Genomic DNA, 19,432 nt, shown 5'->3' with positions numbered 1-19,432 from the left:
TCTCCTTCAGTTTGTTAATATGGTTTATCACATTGATAGATTTGCGTATATTGAAGAATCCTTGCATTCCTGGAATAAACCCCGCTTGATCATGGTGTATGATCCTTTTAATGTGCTGTTGGATTCTATTTGCTAGTATTTTGTTGAGGATTTTTGCATCTATGTTCATCAGTGATATTGGCCTGTAGTTTTCTTTCTTTGTGACATCCTTGTCTGGTTTTGGTATCAAGGTGATGGTGGCCTCGTAGAAGGAGTTTGGGAGTGTTCCTCCCTCTGCTATATTTTGGAAGAGTTTGAGAAGGATAGGTGTTAGCTCTTCTCTAAATGTTTGATAGAATTCGCCTGTGAAGCCATCTGGTCCTGGGCTTTTCTTTGTTGGAAGATTTTTAATCACAGTTTCAATTTCAGTGCTTGTGATTGGTCTGTTCATATTTTCTATTTCTTCCTGATTCAGACTTGGCAGGTTGTGCATTTCTAAGAATTTGTCCATTTCTTCCAGATTGTCCATTTTATTGGCATAGAGTTGCTTGTAGTAATCTCTCATGATCTCTTTTATTTCTGCAGTGTCAGTTGTTACCTCTCCTTTTTCATTTCTAATTCTATTGATTTGAGTCTTCTCCCTTTTTTTCTTAATGAGTCTGGCTAGTGGTTTATCTATTTTGTTTATCTTCTCAAAGAACCAGCTTTTAGTTTTATTGACCTTTGCTATTGTTTCCTTCATTTCTTTTTCATTTATTTCTGATCTGATTTTTATGATTTCTTTCCTTCTCCTAGCTTTGGGGTTTTCTTGTTCTTCTTTCTCTAATTGCTTGAGGTGCAAGGTTAGGTTGTTTATTCGAGATGTTTCCTGCTTCTTAAGGTGGGCTTGTATTGCTATAAACTTCCCCCTTAGAACTGCTTTTGCTGCATCCCACAGGTTTTGGGTCGTTGTGTCTCCATTGTCATTTGTTTCTAGGTATTTTTTGATTTCCTCTTTGATTTCTTCAGTGATCACTTCATTATTAAGTAGTGTATTGTTTAGCCTCCATGTGTTTGTATTTTTTACAGATCTTTTCCTGTAATTGATATCTAGTCTCATGGCGTTGTGGTCAGAAAAGATACTTGATACAATTTCAATTTTCTTAAATTTACCAAGGCTTGATTTGTGACCCAAGATATGATCTATCCTGGAGAATGTTCCATGAGCACTTGAGAAAAATGTGTATTCTGTTGTTTTTGGATGGAATGTCCTATAAATATCAATTAAGTCCATCTTGTTTAATGTATCATTTAAAGCTTGTGTTTCCTTATTTATTTTCATTTTGGATGATCTGTCCATTGGTGAAAGTGGGGTGTTAAAGTCCCCTACTATGAATGTGTTACTGTCGATTTCCCCTTTTATGGTTGTCAGTATTTGCCTTATGTATTGAGGTGCACCTATGTTGGGTGCATAAATATTTACAATTGTTATATCTTCCTCTTGGATCGATCCCTTGATCATTATGTAGTGCCCTTCTTTGTCTCTTCTAATAGTCTTTGTTTTAAAGTCTATTTTGTCTGATATGAGAATTGCTACTCCAGCTTTCTTTTGGTTTCCATTTGCATGAAATACCTTTTTCCATCCCCTTACTTTCAGTCTGTATGTGTCTCTAGGTCTGAAGTGGGTCTCTTGTAGACAGCAAATATATGGGTCTTGTTTTTGTATCCATTCAGCCAATCTGTGTCTTTTGGTGGGAGCATTTAGTCCATTTACATTTAAGGTAATTATCGATATGTGTGTTCCTATTCCCATTTTCTTAATTGTTTTGGGTTCGTTATTGTAGGTCCTTTCCTTCTTTTGTGTTTCTTGCCTAGAGAAGTTCCTTTAGCAGTTGTTGTAGAGCTGGTTTGGTGGTGCTGAACTCTCTCAGCTTTTGCTTGTCTGTAAAGGTTTTAATTTCTCCATCAAATCTGAATGAGATCCTTGCTGGGTAGAGTAATCTTGGTTGCAGGTTCTTCTCCTTCAACACTTTCAATATGTCCTGCCACTCCCTTCTGGCTTGCAGAGTTTCTGCTGAAAGATCAGCTGTTAACCTTATGGGGATTCCCTTGTGTGTTATTTGTTGTTTTTCCCTTGCTGCTTTTAATATGTTTTCTTTGTATTTAATTTTTGACAATTTGATTAATATGTGTCTTGGCGTATTTCTCCTTGGATTTATCCTGTATGGGACTCTCTGTGCTTCCTGGACTTGATTAACGATTTCTTTTCCCATATTAGGGAAGTTTTCAACTATAATCTCTTCAAATATTTTCTCAGTCCCTTTCTTTTTCTCTTCTTCTTCTGGAACCCCTATAATTCGAATGTTGGTGCGTTTAATGTTGTCCCAGAGGTCTCTGAGACTGTCCTCAGTTCTTTTCATTCTTTTTTCTTTATTCTGCTCTGCAGTAGTTATTTCCACTATTTTATCTTCCAGGTCACTTATCCGTTCTTCTGCCTCAGTTATTCTGCTATTGATCCCATCTAGAGTACTTTTAATTTCATTTATTGTGTTGTTCATCGTTGCTTGCTTCATCTTTAGTTCTTCTAGGTCCTTGTTAACTGATTCTTGCAATTTGTCCATTCTATTGTCCATTCTATCTCCAAGATTTTGGATCAACCTTACTATCATTATTCTGAATTCTTTTTCAGGTAGACTGCCTATTTCCTCTTCATTTGTTAGGTCTGGTGGGTTTTTATCTTGCTCCTTCATCTGCTGTGTGTTTTTCTGTCTTTTCATTTTGCTTATCTTACTGTGTTTGGGGTCTCCTTTTTTGCAGGCTGAAGGTTCGTAGTTCCTGTTGTTTTTTGTGTCTGTCCCCAGTGGCTAAGGTTGGTTCAGTGGGTTGTGTAGGCTTCCTGGTGGAGGGTACTAGTGCCTGTGTTCTGGTGTATGAGGCTGGATCTTGTCTTTCTGGTGGGCAGGTCCACGTCTGGTGGCGTGTTTTGTGGTGTCTGTAGACTTACTATGATTTTGGGCAGCCTCTCTGCTAATGGGTGGGGTTGTGTTCCTGTCTTGCTAGTTGTTTGGCATAGGATGTCCAGCACTGTAGGTTGCTGGTCGTTGAGTGAAGCTGGGTGCTGGCGTTGAGATGGAGATCTCTCGGAGATTTGTGCTGTTTGATATTATGTGCAGCTGGGAGGCCTCTTGTGGACCAGTGTCCTGAAGTTGGCTCTCCCACCTCAGAGGCACAGCACTGAGTCCTGGCTGCAGCACCAAGAGCCTTTCATCCACAGGGCTCCTTAATTTGGGATGATTCGTTGTCTATTCAGGTATTCCACAGATGCAGGGTATATCAAGTTGATTGTGGAGCTTTAATCCGCTGCTTCTGAGGCTGCTGGGAGAGATTTCCCTTTCTCTTCTTTGTTCTGACAGTTCCCAGGGGCTCAGCTTTGGATTTGGCCCCGCCTGTGCGTGTAGGTCGCCGGAGGGCGTCTGTTCTTTGCTCAGACAGGACGAGGTTAAAGGAGCCGCTGATTCGGAGGCTCTGGCTCACCCAGGCCGGGGGGTAGGGAGGGTCACGGAGTGCGGGGCGGGCCTGCAGCGGCAGAGGCCGGCGTGACGCTGCAGCCTGAGGCGCGCCGTGCGCTCTCCCGGGGAGCCGTCCCTGGATCCCGGGACCCTGGCAGTGGCGGGCTGCACAGGCTCCCCGGAAGGGCGTGTGGCTAGTGACCTGTGTTCGCACACAGGCCTCCTGGCGGCGGCAGCAGCGGCCTTAGCGTCCCATGTCCGTCTCTGGGCTCCGCACTCTTAGCCGCGGCTCGCGCCCGTCCCTGGAGCTCTCTCAAGCAGCGTTCTTAATCCCCTCTCCTCGTGCACCAGGAAACAAAGAGGGACGTAAAAGTCTCTTGCCTCTTCGGCAGGTCCAGACCCCTCCCCGGACTCTCTCCCGGCCAGCCGCGGCGCACCAACGCCCTGCAGGCTGTGTTCACGCCGCCAACCTCAGTCCTCTCCCGGCGCTCCGACAAAAGCCGGAGCCTCAGCTCCCAGTCCCGCCCGCCCCGGCGGGCGAGCAGACAAGCCTCTCGGCTGGTGAGTGCCGGTCGGCCCGATCCTCTGCGCTGGAATCTGTCCGCTTTGCCCTCCGCACCCCTGTTGCTGTGCTCTCCTCCGCGGTTCCCAAGCTCCCCCACTCCGCCTCCCGAAGTCTCCACCCGCGAAGGGGCTTCCTAGTGTGTGGACACTTTTCCTCCTTCACAGCTCTCTCCCGCTGGTGCAGGACCCGTCCCTATCCTTTTGTCTCTGTTTAGTTTTTTCTTTTGCCCGAACCAGGTACGTGGGGGGTTCCTTGCCTTTTGGGAGGTCTGAGGTCTTCTGCCAGCGTTCAGTAGGTGTTCTGTAGGAGTTGTTCCACGCGTAGATGTATTTCTGGTGTATCTGTGGAGAGGAAGGTGATCTCCGCGTCTTACTCTTCTGCCATCTTCCCGGAAGTCTCCCAGTTTACTTTTTTGAAACCTTGACTAGTCAGAGAACCTCCCTATAGTTTAATTTCTCTATGAACAGTATCATCTAACCTAATATTTAAAATTATGTTGTTTCTATAAAATATATAAAACCCAGCTGTGGTGTAAAAAGAGCACTGCACTGGAAGCTAGAGACTGTGAGTCTCACCCTAACCCTGCCATATCAGGGGCTTTATCGTGACACCATCTCTTCATTTGTATAATCCTCGTCCTCTCCTATGAAACGGGGATGATGCCACTTCCGCACAAAAGTTCCATGAGGCTTAAATGAGATATGCCAGTTCTGTAAACTGTAAAGGACTTCAGAAATAGATTGCATTGTCTAGTTACATAATCGAGATTAGGGATAAGAAATCACACTGTTAGAGATCAGACTGATAGATAGCCATCATAGCTAAAATACAAGTGGTATCAGTAATCTTTCCACTGGATGACTCGAAATGGGCTTAGAAGAATGTTAAAGTCACTCTGCTTATAAAAATTAATACTTGGCCTGGCATACAACAGAGGCTCAAGGGCTCAGAAGAAAGGAGTATTTCTTTAACCCTGATTGTTACAGGGTGAGAAAAGGAACCATCACACACAGAAACAGTGGCGGGAATCTTCCTGTTAATTTCCACAAAGCCAGTGGGACCCCGGGGGATTGAGAAAATGGTTACCTTTTCAGTGAGGTTGTCTATACGCTGAGATGTATACAGATTACCCTAACCCCAAATATCTAAAGTAATTAATCTGACCAGGTTGCGCAATGTACCCTTCATCTGAAAATAAGCATTTTGTCATTTCTTCTTTATATGATCATATTTTCATGTGAGAAAATAAAACGTTTTTGGTGTATAAGCAACATATTTGTGACTGAAATCTTCCATATCACGAAACAAGTAGGCCATTTTATCTCTTCGTATTTTTTCTCTGATGACTCAAAGATATCCCTGAAAATGTTTTTTTGAAACCAGCCTGTATTATCTTAAAATTATTTTGTACAGACGTTAGTTATGGAATATATTTTAATATTTATATTAAAATAGGTTTAATGTAGGTTAAACTTATAGGTTATAAGATTCCTAACCTTCTAATATTCCCTTTTTTAAGCTTATATTCCTAACAAAATAATCTACATCATAACAAGATTGACGGTTTTAAGAAAAAAACCTGTCAATTTAAATCTGTAACAGGGTCACTCTGGATGCTGGGGCTTTGGGAAAGCACAGAAAATTTTCTGGATTTACTTTAAATGGCCTAAAAGACATGGAGAAATAAAAAGCTATTTCAGAGCGTAAACAGTTTGATTTTCCTAGTTTTAAAGGTCACATAAATTTATATTTTTGAGACTATGTGAAGTTTCAGGGTTCAGAAATACTCCCACATTGGGCTTCCCTGGTGGCGCAGTGGTTGAGAGTCCACCTGCCGATGCGGGGGACACGGGTTCGTGCCCCGGTCTGGGAGGATCCCACGTGCCGCGGAGCGGCTGGGCCCATGAGCCATGGCCGCTGAGCCTGCGCGTCCGGAGCCTGTGCTCCGCGATGGGAGAGGCCACAACAGTGAGAGGCCCGTGTACCGCAAAAAAAAAAAAAAAAAAATACTCCCACAGCAGTGATGTCTGTGTCCTTTACCTCCACATAGACCTGATGCCACAGGCTTCCAAAGAAGTCAGTAAATTCAAATTTCTGAAAGTTCTGAGCAACAACAACGGAAAACACATACACACACATACACACACACACACACACACACACGCACGCACACACCCCTTTGTGCCCTAGAATAATAAAATAAGGATGCTTATGGCCCTCAGGAAATCTACAGCAGACTGTATTTATTATCCATATTACATAACAATACAAATATACCTAAAGAAAGGTCTGAGGTCACTGACGACAGTGCAAAAGGATGTGCATGGAGAATAGTTTAGAGAAAAATAAATTTCATGCGTAAACATGGTTTGAGGCCCCACGACTGAGCCATTTCTTCCCCAGAATCTACACATAGAAAGCGTAGCGAAGCACCCTTGGGAGCAGATCCCCAAATTCACAATCTTAGGGATGCTGCTTCCCTTCTCCCAAGGCGGGGGGGAGGTTGCTGCCTATAGGAGGGAGGTGCCCCTGCCACCTTCCAACTGACCAGGCTTCCTCTGTGACACTGAGCAATCCATTCACGGGCAGACCAGCTGTCACGTGCAAAGTCTTGGAACAACCAGCCAAGAAACCCTGTGGAAAAAACCGGGGTTTATTTGTTTTCATTGTCTGGGGACTGGGTGTTACCCGAAGGTTTCAGAAGCTGTAGCGCTGGGTGAGGTCACAGCATAGACGTTACAAGAAAGAACTCTGGATGCAAATATCTCTGATCAAGGAAAATGCGAGTCTTTATCCAGACCTCATGCCCAGGCAACCCTAGCCAAACAGTATCCACTGCAATAATCCTGACGGTCCAATCAACTTCCGCCTGCCTTTACATCCCAGAGATAGAAAATTAGGGAGATCAATGGAGATCAATACACTATCCTGGTTTTAATGATATAAATAACAAGAATAATACTCAAATGATGACACAGATGAATTTTGAGGGTATACAGAACAAAACGGAAGTTCTTCTGATACTGCTTACCATTTAAAAATATATTGTGAAGCTATATGCAAAGCAGAAATAGAGACACAGATGTAGAGAACAAACTTATGGATACCAAGGCGGGAAGGAGGGGTGGGATGAACTAGCAGATTGGGACATACACACTACTATGTATAAAATAGATAACTAATGAGAACCTACTGTATAGCACAGGGAACTAACTCTACTCAATGATCTGTGGTGACTTAAATGGGAAGGAAATCTAAAAAAGAGGGGATATATATGTGTACGTATAACTGATTCACTTTGCTGCAGAGCAGAAACTAACACTGTAAAGCAACTATACTCCAATAAAAATTTTAAAAAATAATAAAAAATATATTGTGAAGCTATAAAATAGTAGAAAATAAATTCACCCTAGCAAACATTTTGGTAACAGAAAGATGTTTTGAAACCAGAGCTTCTTCCCGCCAAGTAAGTTACCATAAATATTGGGTTATTTTCTCCTTTCTTGTTTTCTTTTCTTTTGTTGTTTGTTTGTCTTTGTTGTGGCTATGCAAGCAAATAATTTATAGATCTACTACAGGACATTTTTTTAAGTTGGAAGTTCCTTGACTGGTGGTGGGAAATCACTCGGCATAGCAATTAGGAGAACATTTTATGCCTCCATGTTACTCTAGAGAAAACTGGTAAGTACACCTTCAAAATTATAGCCACGGGAAAACAGGAAGCAAAACACTGCAAGGTCACTGGGCTAGATCTCTGGCGCAGCACCAAAGCGGTCAAGCTGTCCAATGTCACCACCTTTCAGCTGGGCCCCCACTCCAGGTGACGGGAGCAAGCGATGCAGGTAACAAAGCACAAAGCACACGGAGGGAAGAGGCATCCTCGCAAACACGTGAGCACAGGATACGCACAGCTCATTAGCGAGACATCGCACTTCAGAGGAGCTGAAACCACTGACACGGGAAAGGGATTCTCACCCAGAGGCCCCGAATATTTAAGGTTGGGATGGATGAGTCCAGAATTACATTTCCAATATAGTAATTTCAAAATGTATTCCTCTTAGATTAAACCTTCATACCAAAGCCTGTTCCTTTGAAACATCAGGATGCCTCACCGGCCTTCAAAGTACTCAAGGTGGTTTCTTGACTGCTCACAGGTCAGGTGCCGTCTTGAGAAGGACCGGCTTCCACCCAGGACGCCCAGGACGCTGGCTGTTTAAACAAAGAACTCCACAGTCACCCAGCTGCACTGACGTACCCAAGCCCAGATCAGGGAGGACATATTCTGGAACACCCTGTCCCTGGATATTTCTGAAATGTTTAGCTCAACACAATGTGCACAGAGGTCTTGGTGAGGGAGATGCAGTGAATCCATTGAGCTGTTCTAAAATCTAGCTGTGCATTAACCGGACCACCAGCCACGTGCCCGGGCTGCGCTGTATCCCAGCCCTGCCCCACTGTTCTTTTACCGTGTTGTCCTTCAACATGTTATGTATTATACAGATCATCACGCAGACAACGCTGCTACTACAGAGCGTCTTCTCCATGAAACCACACGCGAGCAGTGTCTTTCTGGTGTCCGTGTCAGGACGAATCAGTGAGCACTCCTACAACTGGTTAACTTGCGTGTTATGGATGCTATACATTTTTAACTAATGACATTTTTCTCAAAGCACATGTATTAGGATGTTCATGGTTAAACCTACAGCTGAAATGTCTATCTTCATTCTCTGTCACGGATCTTTTCTACACGTTTTTTTCACTGATTCCACATGGCTGTATTTTTACGTTTGGTAGAAACGTTAAGTCACTTTTGGGACAAAGGTAGACTTTAAAGTGGGAATTAAAATAAAACTGAATGAATAGGCACAAAACATTATTTAATAGATTTATTGTAAACCCTGCTTTCATTAAAGTATAGATTTTTCCATCCATCAATCTCAAAATATCTTTCCTGCCATGAGAAATAACTAAAATGCTAAAATAAATATAAAATAAAAAAATATAAAAAAATAAATATATAAAAAATAAAATAAAAAAATATAAAATAAAAAAATAAAAAAAATAAAAAAATAACTAAAATAACTAAAATGTACAGACGTTAGCTTGTCTTGAGCTTAAACCACAGCATTCAGTAAATAGCAAATCATTGTACCTTACTTGGGAATCTTGCCAAAGAATGGAAAGCAAGTGAAAAAGGCTTCGCTTCTGGCAAAAACCAGTATCACAAATCTGAGCTCCCAGACTTAATTCATTCAAAAACCCAGTAGGCCTTCACTCATAATTTTAGTCACAATCATAAGACAGTGTCTCTGGCATTCGATCCCACAGGACCACCGAAGATGCACATTGTAAAAGAGCAAGTAAGGGTTGCTACAGACAAGCATATTGGCATCAATAAGAATTCACAGGGAAAGGGACAGAGAAATTTAAAAGTACAAAAACAAACTAAACAAACTGGTTAAGGCTCTACATGCCCTCGACATTTTGATACTGTGAGTAGCTCTGAGAACACAACGGTCTTACCAGGCAACATAATAAACTGATGTTAAAACAATATCCAAAACCGGACAGCTACATGTAAAAGAATGAAATTAGAACACTCCCTAACACCATACACAAAAATAAACTCAAAATGGATTAAAGACCTAAATGTAAGGCCAGACACTATCAAACTCTTAGAGGAAAACATAGGCAGAACACTCTATGACATAAATCACAGCAAGATCCTTTTTGACCCACCTCCTAGAGAAATGGAAATAAAAACAAAAATAAACAAATGGGACCTAATGAAACTTAAAAGCTTTTGCACAGCCAAGGAAACCATAAACAAGACCAAAAGACAACCTTCCGAATGGGAGAAAATATTTGCAAATGAAGCAACCGACAAAGGATTAATCTCCAACATTTACAAGCAGCTCATGCAGCTCAATATCAAAAAAACAAACAACCCAATCCAAAAATGGGCAGAAGACCTAAATAGACATTTCTCCAAAGAAGATACACAGATTGCCAACAAACACATGAAAGAATGCTCAACATCATTAATCATTAGAGAAATGCAAATCAAAACTACAATGAGATATCATCTCACAGCGGTCAGAATGGCCATCATCAAAAAATCTACAAACAATAAATGCTGGAGAGGGTGTGGAGAAAAGGGAACCCTCTTGCACTGTTGGTGGGAATGTAAATTGATACAGCCACTATGGAGAACAGTATGGAGGTTCCTTAAAAAACTAAAAATAGAACTACCATACGACCCAGCAATCCCACTACTGGGCATATACCCTGAGAAAACCATAATTCAAAAAGAGTCATGTACCACAATGTTCATTGCAGCTCTATGTACAATAGCCAGGACATGGAAGCAACCTACGTGTCCATCAACAGATGAATGGATAAAGAAGATGTGGCACATATATACAATGGAATATTACTCAGCCATAAAAAGAAACGAAATTGAATTATTTGTAGTGAGGCGGATGGACCTAGAGTCTGTCATACAGAGTGAAGTAAGTCAGAAAGAGAAAAACAAATACCATATGCTAACACATATATATGGAATCTTAAAAACAACAAAAAAAGGGGTCATGAAGAATCTAGGGGCAAGATGGGAATTAAGACACAGACCTACTAGAGAATGGACTTGAGGATACGGGGAGGGGGAAGGGTAAGCTGGGACGAAGTGAGAGAGTGGTACGGACATATATACACTACCACATGTAAAATAGATAGCTAGTGGGAAGCAGCCGCATAGCACAGGGAGATCAGCTCGGTGCTTTGTAACCCCCTAGAGGGGTGAGATAGGGAGGGTGGGAGGGAGGAAGACGCAAGAGGGAAGAGATATGGGGATATATGTATATGTATAACTGATTCACTTTGTTAAAGCAGAAACTAACACGCCGTTGTAAAGCAATTATACTCCAATAAAGATGTTAAAAACAAACAAACAAAAAAACAATATCCATTAGGCAACAACTAAACAAATGACTTTATGGCATATAAACTTTTATAAAAACAAGATGAAACACTTTTCGGTCTTCCTGCTTTAAAACAACAACAGAAAAGACAGTAAGCTGCAATTCTGATGAGAAATATTTTAATTAAGAAAATATAAACGCATAGCATCAATAACAAGGTGGCTGGCAAATATGCAGCATATTTGAAAACGCAGCCATCCAGGGATTTGAGGTTGAGTTCCCAGAGTTCCAGAATTAAGTCATTACTCATCAATACTAGGAAAAACAGAAACATGTAGTAACTGTTTATCAAAAACTGTTTTAGACTTATCGGGTATTAAAGTAAGGATTCATGCCCTTTAAATATTATTTATTTTCTCTCTTTGAATGTTATATTTTGACATTTTGTGAATGCAGTACAAAAAAAGGAAAATATAGGGTTAATTGCTCTTTGTATAATGTCCTATATACAGAGTGGCTAAATTGTCTTCCAAAGATTCTTACCAAAATAGATGTCTCTCAAGTAAGAACAAAGCAAAGCCAACAAAGCTATCTTTTCTAGGGGACTGAGTATGTAACAGATTTAAATTAGGAAGTTAACAGATATTTGGTGAAAACATTGAAACTGAGTACTGTTAGCACTGATATGTAAGATTTTCAGTGACATTGAATCTGAAAATTGAAATTACCTTTATCTCTTTCATGAAATGGTTAAATTGAATGTTATTTCAATAATGCTAAAAGCAATAATTTTTCACATGTGTTTTCTAATGCAAATTTTATAAATCCATAAAAAAATCTTTAATTTCTCCCAATAAATATCAGCACATTCAACATTGATCAAATAACTTCAATGATCTGAAGAGCATAAGGTCATGATACTGCACCTATTTCCATATAAAGAAACCTATATTGTAGCTAAAATGCCTTCCTGATCACAGCAAGAAGGGGCTGGAGAAATGAATAGAATCTACCCGAAATACCAAGATACTAGAGTGAGTATAATCGTTCCAATGTTAAGAAAAAAATCAGAGTTTACCTTAAAGTTTCCCCAAATACACAGAGGCTTATTTAATACATACTTTAAATCAAATTAAAGGCTCATCTCCATTTTAAAATGAGTCAATTAGTAGCATCTCCCAAACTCCACCTCATTTTCTTTCTACCTGGCAAGAGGGTAAGTAGCATTTAGTTTTAGGTAAAAATGGCTTATTATTCATATTCGAAATGTAGTTTTAGAGAACTTGGATTAAGGTAATTGTTGCAACTGTATTTTAATGGCTAAATACTTATTTTTCCAAGGAGAAACTCTCTATTACTCTTGCTTGTCTAGTTTGCATTTTCTACTGTGGGAAGGGGCCGAAACATTGAAAGACAACATCTTGCTAGCCTTTACAATTTTACTTTTTACTAAGAATTTCGACAGTTGTTTTTGTTTTCCAAAGTGATGTACAAACAGTTTTAATGACAAAAAATTACACACACACATCCAAACACAGACACACACACACACACACACACACACATCTTTGGGCCTGCTACCGTCTCTGTTCAGTGTAATTATCATTGCATCACATTTGAGATCAAATATCTAGATGTGCTTTTAAGTCACAGACACAAGCAACGTACCACCGCCATCGACCTTTGTAAAAGCAGCCAGGGCTGGTGGAGACTAAACACAGTGTGTTCAGAGATTCTGTACAGCAAACTCAATAGGCACGACTTCAGGCAAAAACTCCAAAGAGGGATTCTTCTCCTCAGGACAAAACCTGGGTTTCTCACCAGTCCTCTAAGGGCCTTCAGATTAAACCCATATTTTGGAGACTTTTAATTTGTGCTCAATTGTTGTATTACTTTCATGCCTTCACTGAATAGCCGATTACAGTAAAATCTCATAGACTGAAGCAAACCTTACACAGAGATTTCTATAACTATGCGTCTGAGCTAGAATAAGACTAGGCTCTGAAATCAGAGCATCACAGTATATTGGTCAAAGAGATTTAACTTGTCAGGAAAAAACTAGTCTCTGTCAAGCCGTCTGGAACAAAAACAAGCCCTGGCCGGCCCTCCAGGTGCAGTGAAATAATGCTGGCATGCTTTGTTATATTTGAATTTTCAGTCATTCCTAATCCATTTACCTATATCAATATATCTAATCATTTATTTATCTTGTAGAGAGTTAAGCTTGGAAAGGATTTTCTTTTTCTACTATGACCTGCAATAACAGAGCTCACGAAAATATCAAATGGTAATTAAGTTTTTTTAAGCAACAGCAGTCTGAAGCAGGTCTTCCCAGGCAGGGCCTGGGCCCTGGGGCCCACCTCCAGTGGGCCAGGGTCTTTGCTCACCCCAGCTAGCACCCACTGGCAGGGGCCCTGCCCCTGTCCCCCATTCCCGCACAGTGGCTGGAGGACCTCGGGTTTATCCACAAACTGTGGAACAGAAATGGGTTACCTTCAGGTAGGCAGGACTTTTTCTACCACCGAAGGTCAAGTACTTTGCTTTTGTGATCTTTAAGGAAAGCTTTATAATCTGGGTTATGTGAGCCCTTGTACACGGTCTCTGATTAGACCCAGGAGATCAATACGATTCTTAAGATTGTGTGTAAAGTTTTGTGTGCCTAAGTGTTTTTCTGGGGAGAGCACGTTGCATCCTCTACTTCTCTTAAGGGTCCATGATCCGTACCCCAATTAAGAGCAAAGGATTCACGAGTCTGGATGAAGGAGTGACTCAGCCTGGGACCTGCTATACTGCCCAGGTGCCTTCTCTCTAGCTCCCGGAATGATCCCCTCCTGCAGGGCCCCAGCCTCAGCGGGAGGCTTGAATTAAGACCCCTATTTAAGCTAGACACTCAGGAAAACCAGAAACCGTACTCAGGGAAAATGAACTTGGTGGTTACATACAGAGGGCAAAGGAATTCATAACAGAAAGCAATTTCGTGAGCTACCAAGACTCTAATGAAGCATATTTTTAAAAGCCTTGAATATCACTAGGCAAGAGAAATACTATATACCGATGTGCTACTCTTCACTGACAAGTGCCTTAACTTCAAAGACATTTGCTAAAAGGGAAAGTACAGAAGAAGCAATAAACTTTATATAATCGAAATAAGTTATGAGAAAACATACTCTTTAAATAAAAGTAAAGCTTCAAAGTGGATAAAAAATTGTTCCAATTTGGACCTGCTTAGAAGTTAAGAGTAAGCTTCAAGGGCTAAGCATTCTCTAGAGGAAAAAAAAAAAAAGAGAGAGAAAGAAAAAAACATTGCAAGGCTAACAGCTTCTTGTTACGAAAAAAAAAACCCTCCAAAAGCTATCAGTAAGTCTAAAATCTATAACAGATCTTATCCTATTGAGAACATGTTTGCTAGAATCCACCATCTGTTACTATCAATATGCCCCCTTTCTCTGAAGTCAGCTTTAAAATGTGTTCAATGTTTAGGGTTTGTCAGAATTTATCTTCCAGGTCTTTAAAACATATACAACTCATATAAAACCTCCTCTGAAACAACTCATTTAAATTACCTAGGCATTCAAAGTTCTTGGTTGCATTTCTGCAACAAATCGACCAACTCATTACATGATTACGACCATCCCCTTCTTAATGACTAAAGATGGCCTACTTGAAGCAGGCTGTCTAAAAACTAAACCCATTTCATTAGCCTGCAATTTACAGGCAAGATTATTAAGTCTCCTAATTATTGATATTATTACAAGATAACTGCTAGTTCTTTCATTGATTCCTCTATGTTGTAATTTGACGTGCTTCTTCCCAATCTCCCTGGCCTTAGAAAATGGAGAAGAACAGAAAGTATTTCTTTTATTTATTAACAGTGTCTGTGTATTATCTGGAGAAGTATAGGGAAGAATATATGCTTGCTGTTCACTGAGATTTTCGTCTTTGTTTCCCAAATCCTTCCTTCACTCCTCTGACAGAGCTCTCCTCAGGAACATTCCCAGACAGCACTTGAAAATGAGAATATTTCCTTTTCCTGAAGAGCTCTGCAACCACGCACAACGGCTAACTGCACCATGTAAAGTCAGAAAGTTGGGAGAGACCTGAGCGGACCATCTTCTGCCTGACGGAGAATCACTTTACTCATAAAGTCACTGCCCTCCTGTGTGCATGTGTAGAGACTGTAAGTCACAAAGACAGGCTCCTCAGAGCTGGACACAGAAGTCCACCACGCTGTTCACCCTTCGTCGCTCACACACAGTGTGGGAGTGGAACCATCCGGGCCTCAGGCTTCCCCTAAGGGTGGCTGTCCGTCACCCAGACCCACTCATGATGACCACGAACACAGGATTCACCACCTTCATCAGCGAGGGACGATCGGCCACCCTGCAAGCACGCAGCTCAATTTGCAATTGAATCCTTCTGTTCTCCCCAAAGCAACATTTACTGTGTCTAGACTCACGGACGGGACCTAGCCCTGGACAGGCAGAAACAACTGCTTCACACTTTCTCGAGGGGGAGGTGGCTGGAAGCTGCTCTTCCAGTTGCCTCTGGGCTACAGATCCTAAGCTTGCCCTCCGCAGAAGGGGACCTCTTGAAAGTCCTCTGCTGAGAAGAGCAGGCGGAAGCTGCCCTAAGAGCACACACTCTGCCTGGGAGGGAGGACGACCCGCATCCCTGGCAGGCGTCCAGAACCTGCACCTCTGCATCAGCACCGCATTGCTGCCGCGGGAACGCGGCGCCTCCCACCCCTCCCCTCCCTGGGCGGCAGTCTGCCAGCAGGTGCCCTCAGGACACTGCAAACTCCTCAACGCCTACTTGGCAAAAGATTTTCAACGGAGCCCAGAGACTTACCAGTTTAATTCAAAAAGACCATAAGCTCCCTTTCAGAAAAGCCTCAGCTCCTAAAACGCTGTGAAGGGAAGGAAAGGCCAAAAGAGCTCTATGGTCCCCCTTTATTAAGAAGACTGCACCCCTTTAAAACCTTAACAGTAGGCTCTCTTTCTGCACAGACATCACCATCAGACGATCTTGAGCACCTGAAAAATGTGATTCCATCCCTACTGAGAAGACCAGCAGAGTCTTTATCAAACTGGCAGATGGAAACAGAGACCAGGAGGGCTTGCTCTGTCGTCCAAGGCCACACACCCGAACCTGCCACACCCAAAGCACTGCTTTGCCCTTTCCTTCTTTCTGTCTAGGCTCTCTGGTCCCCTTATTCGAGCAGGTTTTCCTTTAGTCCACAGCTTAACGTCACGTAAAAACATAGTTATTTCCACGATGTGCTCTAAAATCAGGGCTGCTGGTCACGGGAAACCTGGCCTCAGCAACCTTTGTCTAAACACTTCAAAATAACAATCTACAGACAAACTTACAACTTTCTGTTTTTAAGAAGATTAAACTATGAAGCTTTCTGATTTCAGTAAAATTCGGTAAACAGGGAAAACAACTGCCTTGGGTCAATCAGAAAGGAAAATACATACTTTCTAAATTAATTGTCTATTGTACAGATATCAAGTCGAGAATTAAATACTAAATTGTAGACAACGAAATGTACACTTCAGATATTCACTTAAAACGTGAAAATAACTTCATACAATGCAAGTAGAGGATTACCACTGCATTTCAAAATGATAATATATCTGTGTAATTTCCATGTTCAAAGCAAAACATTCCTTATTCTCTACTGATAGAATCTAAATGAAGCATTTTAATACCTTACTCTTCTGGATAATTAAACAAATATTCTGTTAATTTTACATTTATGCATAAGATTAATATTAGAGCTTAGTTTACCTGTTCTTGAGTGCAGTGTATGAAGGAGTAGGAGCTGTAGAAACCCAGCAAACATAACAGCAGCATCAGAGGAGTTAAACAGAGGCTGCTGGCATCAGATCACTAAATTCTAGCTAGCAACGCAGCAAATTCACAACGCAATAAGTAATCCACGGAAGTGCAAAAGAAATGTTAAATACCTGCGGTCCTTGCATTCTAAAAAAAAAAAAAAAGCCTGTGGTGTCCAACATTATACAACAGTGACGCTAATCAAGGCCATAAGTGCTGCTGTCATCAAAACAGATCTCTGCAGTGTGCAGATTCTCAATGATTACCGCATTACTGATCTATAGTGCTCTGTGCTATGCTAAAGAGGTCCCCACTCTAGCAAACACCAAAACTCCAGTAGGTCCGCGATTAACCGTTTCCTGAAACAATGCACAGACGATGCTACCTTCCTGCAGGCAGAGACTTGAAACGCAGTGGTCCCTTAAAGCCAGCACTGGAGAGAAAACTCAGGCGGAGGCTTGAAGAGGCCCTCCTCTTATCCCCCCAGTGACATTTCATGGAGGCACCCGGGGGCTAAGATGACAAAGGCCAGCAGCCCCCTGCTGGCTGGTGGACCCCAGAGCACTCACCTAAGATGATTTGGTACCAATCTCAATCCCTGGCCGTGGTCCTGCCAAGCCCGGTGAAACCCATCGTTCCCTCTTCAGTCTCCTTACCTGAGACCTTACTCAGCCCAAAGACAACTGGCCGCAGGAAGCTTAAGCCAGGAGTGTGTGAGCACCTGCCGGAAGTAGGACACAGCGCTTTGTCTAGCTGTGCCAGCCGGCCAGCCAGGCACTCACGGGGGATCGTCTCCAGGGGGCAAAAGGACAACCCAAACTGGTGTAGCCGGGAGTCGAGGGGAATGGGGTGGGCTCACAGCTCCAGTATTTTTAAAGATGCATGTCTCTGATGACTGTGCAATCACAACTCACGGTCCACTAGACTTTTCTCGCTGAGACGGGATCACCATCTTCTCACCAGTTCCCCAACATTTCTTGATCTCCCTGGACCACGTACCACAGAACAGCTGCTTTGAAATGATGTCACTGCTCCAATGTCATGTTTATTGTGGTATATCATTCAGTTTCCAGAAACAACGAACTTCTCTAGTCTAATCCACTAGGGAATATCATTGAAAAGTCAGGGCAGACTGCTTCTAGCTTGTTTTAGAAGATGAAATGATCAAATGAAAATAGAGAATTAAGACCCAGGTTTTGTTTATTTAAACTAAATGCACTGTGTTTACTTAAATTATAGATACTGGTCAAAAATAATTACCAGATAAGGAAAACATTAATACTGAACTATGGCTCACTCATGGTCACCAAAGCAAGTGCAAGATATCAGCCTGAAACAAATGGACTAATGCGAACGTTGTTTTCTCCTCTTAAAAAATACAGCTTTGGGACCTCTACTTAGAATCTTTGTTTTTTTTTTTCTTGACCCCAAACTTCCAAGTATGCTTTCATAAACTTGCTTGAATAAAAAAATTGGCCACATGGTTGCTGGTTGGAAAGAAAAAGGGAAATAAACATCAGGTGAATGAACCTCTGTCAAATCTTGTGATAAATAGGCATGTTAATTGTGTTCATTTATTTTTCACAGGCATATGGCAAAGTCAATATTATTTACTCCATATTACAGATGAGGCTCAGAGAAGCCAGTTCACTTGCCCAAGGTCACGTGGTTTACCACTCGCAGAGCTGGGATTTGAACTTGGCTTCGTGTGGCTGGGAGGCCCAGCTTTCCATGACACCTGGCAGGTGGGAGCTGCTGTGATTATATCCGTAGGTCACCTCAAAGTGGTACCACCTTTCGTGAAAGTGCCAGTGATTTGCTGTGGAAACTGGTGAGGCTGGGGGGCCCACATTCATCCACCTCCACGTGCCACGTGTGGGGCCGGTGACGATTCTCCACACAGGTTTACGGGGCGAAACTTACGGGGCTTCGATTGGTGTCTTCCACTGTGCCTCTGTCATAAAGACGCACAAACAGCAGGGTCTAGAGACGTACGGATACCAAGGAGAACCAGTGGAAGGAGAATCAAAACCTTCAACAGCCAATGTACCCAAGTCCACCCGCTGAGCCTGTCACTGCAGAGCTTGGTTCAAGAGTCTGTGGATCTTACACGCTTATATAGGCAACGGAATAAGGCAACACTTATATAGGCAACGGAATTAAAGCACTTACTTACGCCACATGAGGCTATCGTCGTGCCTGACTTTTGAGATATTTCTTTTTTGTATTTCTCTTCTCCTATTTCTTTTTTTCCTCATTTAGCACCTGGAATGGGCTTGTTTCAAATGATAAAATCATTTGAATGCTAGTCATCTAATATCTATACATGTATATATATATATATTATGTATATATATATATACATAATATATACATGATATACATGTATATCTATTATACATTTATGTTAATTTGCTGTAACTATCTTGAGTCCCCTACATGGTAACTAATTTTATTTCTAACCAAAGATGTTTGATAAACCAAGTAAGGTCTCTGAAATGGTACACACGGCTTTCCTAATTACAGATTCAAAACAGGAATCAAAATTAGGAGGGCTAAGGTTGACCTTGTTTTAAAGGACCTTTCACTCATATCTGGGTACCACATACTCCAAGAATGAGTAATGAGTGCCCTTCACGGAG

At 41.7% G+C, this 19,432-nt stretch overlaps 1 protein-coding gene across 40 annotated transcripts in view; it reads right to left on the bottom strand.

Moving 5' to 3' along the window:
- RIMS1 (regulating synaptic membrane exocytosis 1) overlaps positions 1–19,432 on the bottom strand; it is a 479,788-nt gene that overhangs the window by 175,551 nt on the left and 284,805 nt on the right. The gene's annotated exons all lie outside the window — the stretch shown is intronic.

Source organism: Tursiops truncatus, chromosome 12 (assembly GCF_011762595.2).
Source record: "Tursiops truncatus isolate mTurTru1 chromosome 12, mTurTru1.mat.Y, whole genome shotgun sequence".
Taxonomy (NCBI): domain Eukaryota; kingdom Metazoa; phylum Chordata; class Mammalia; order Artiodactyla; family Delphinidae; genus Tursiops; species Tursiops truncatus.
Note: the sequence above shows the minus strand (reverse complement) of the source record. Positions and strands in the feature narration are given on the sequence as shown.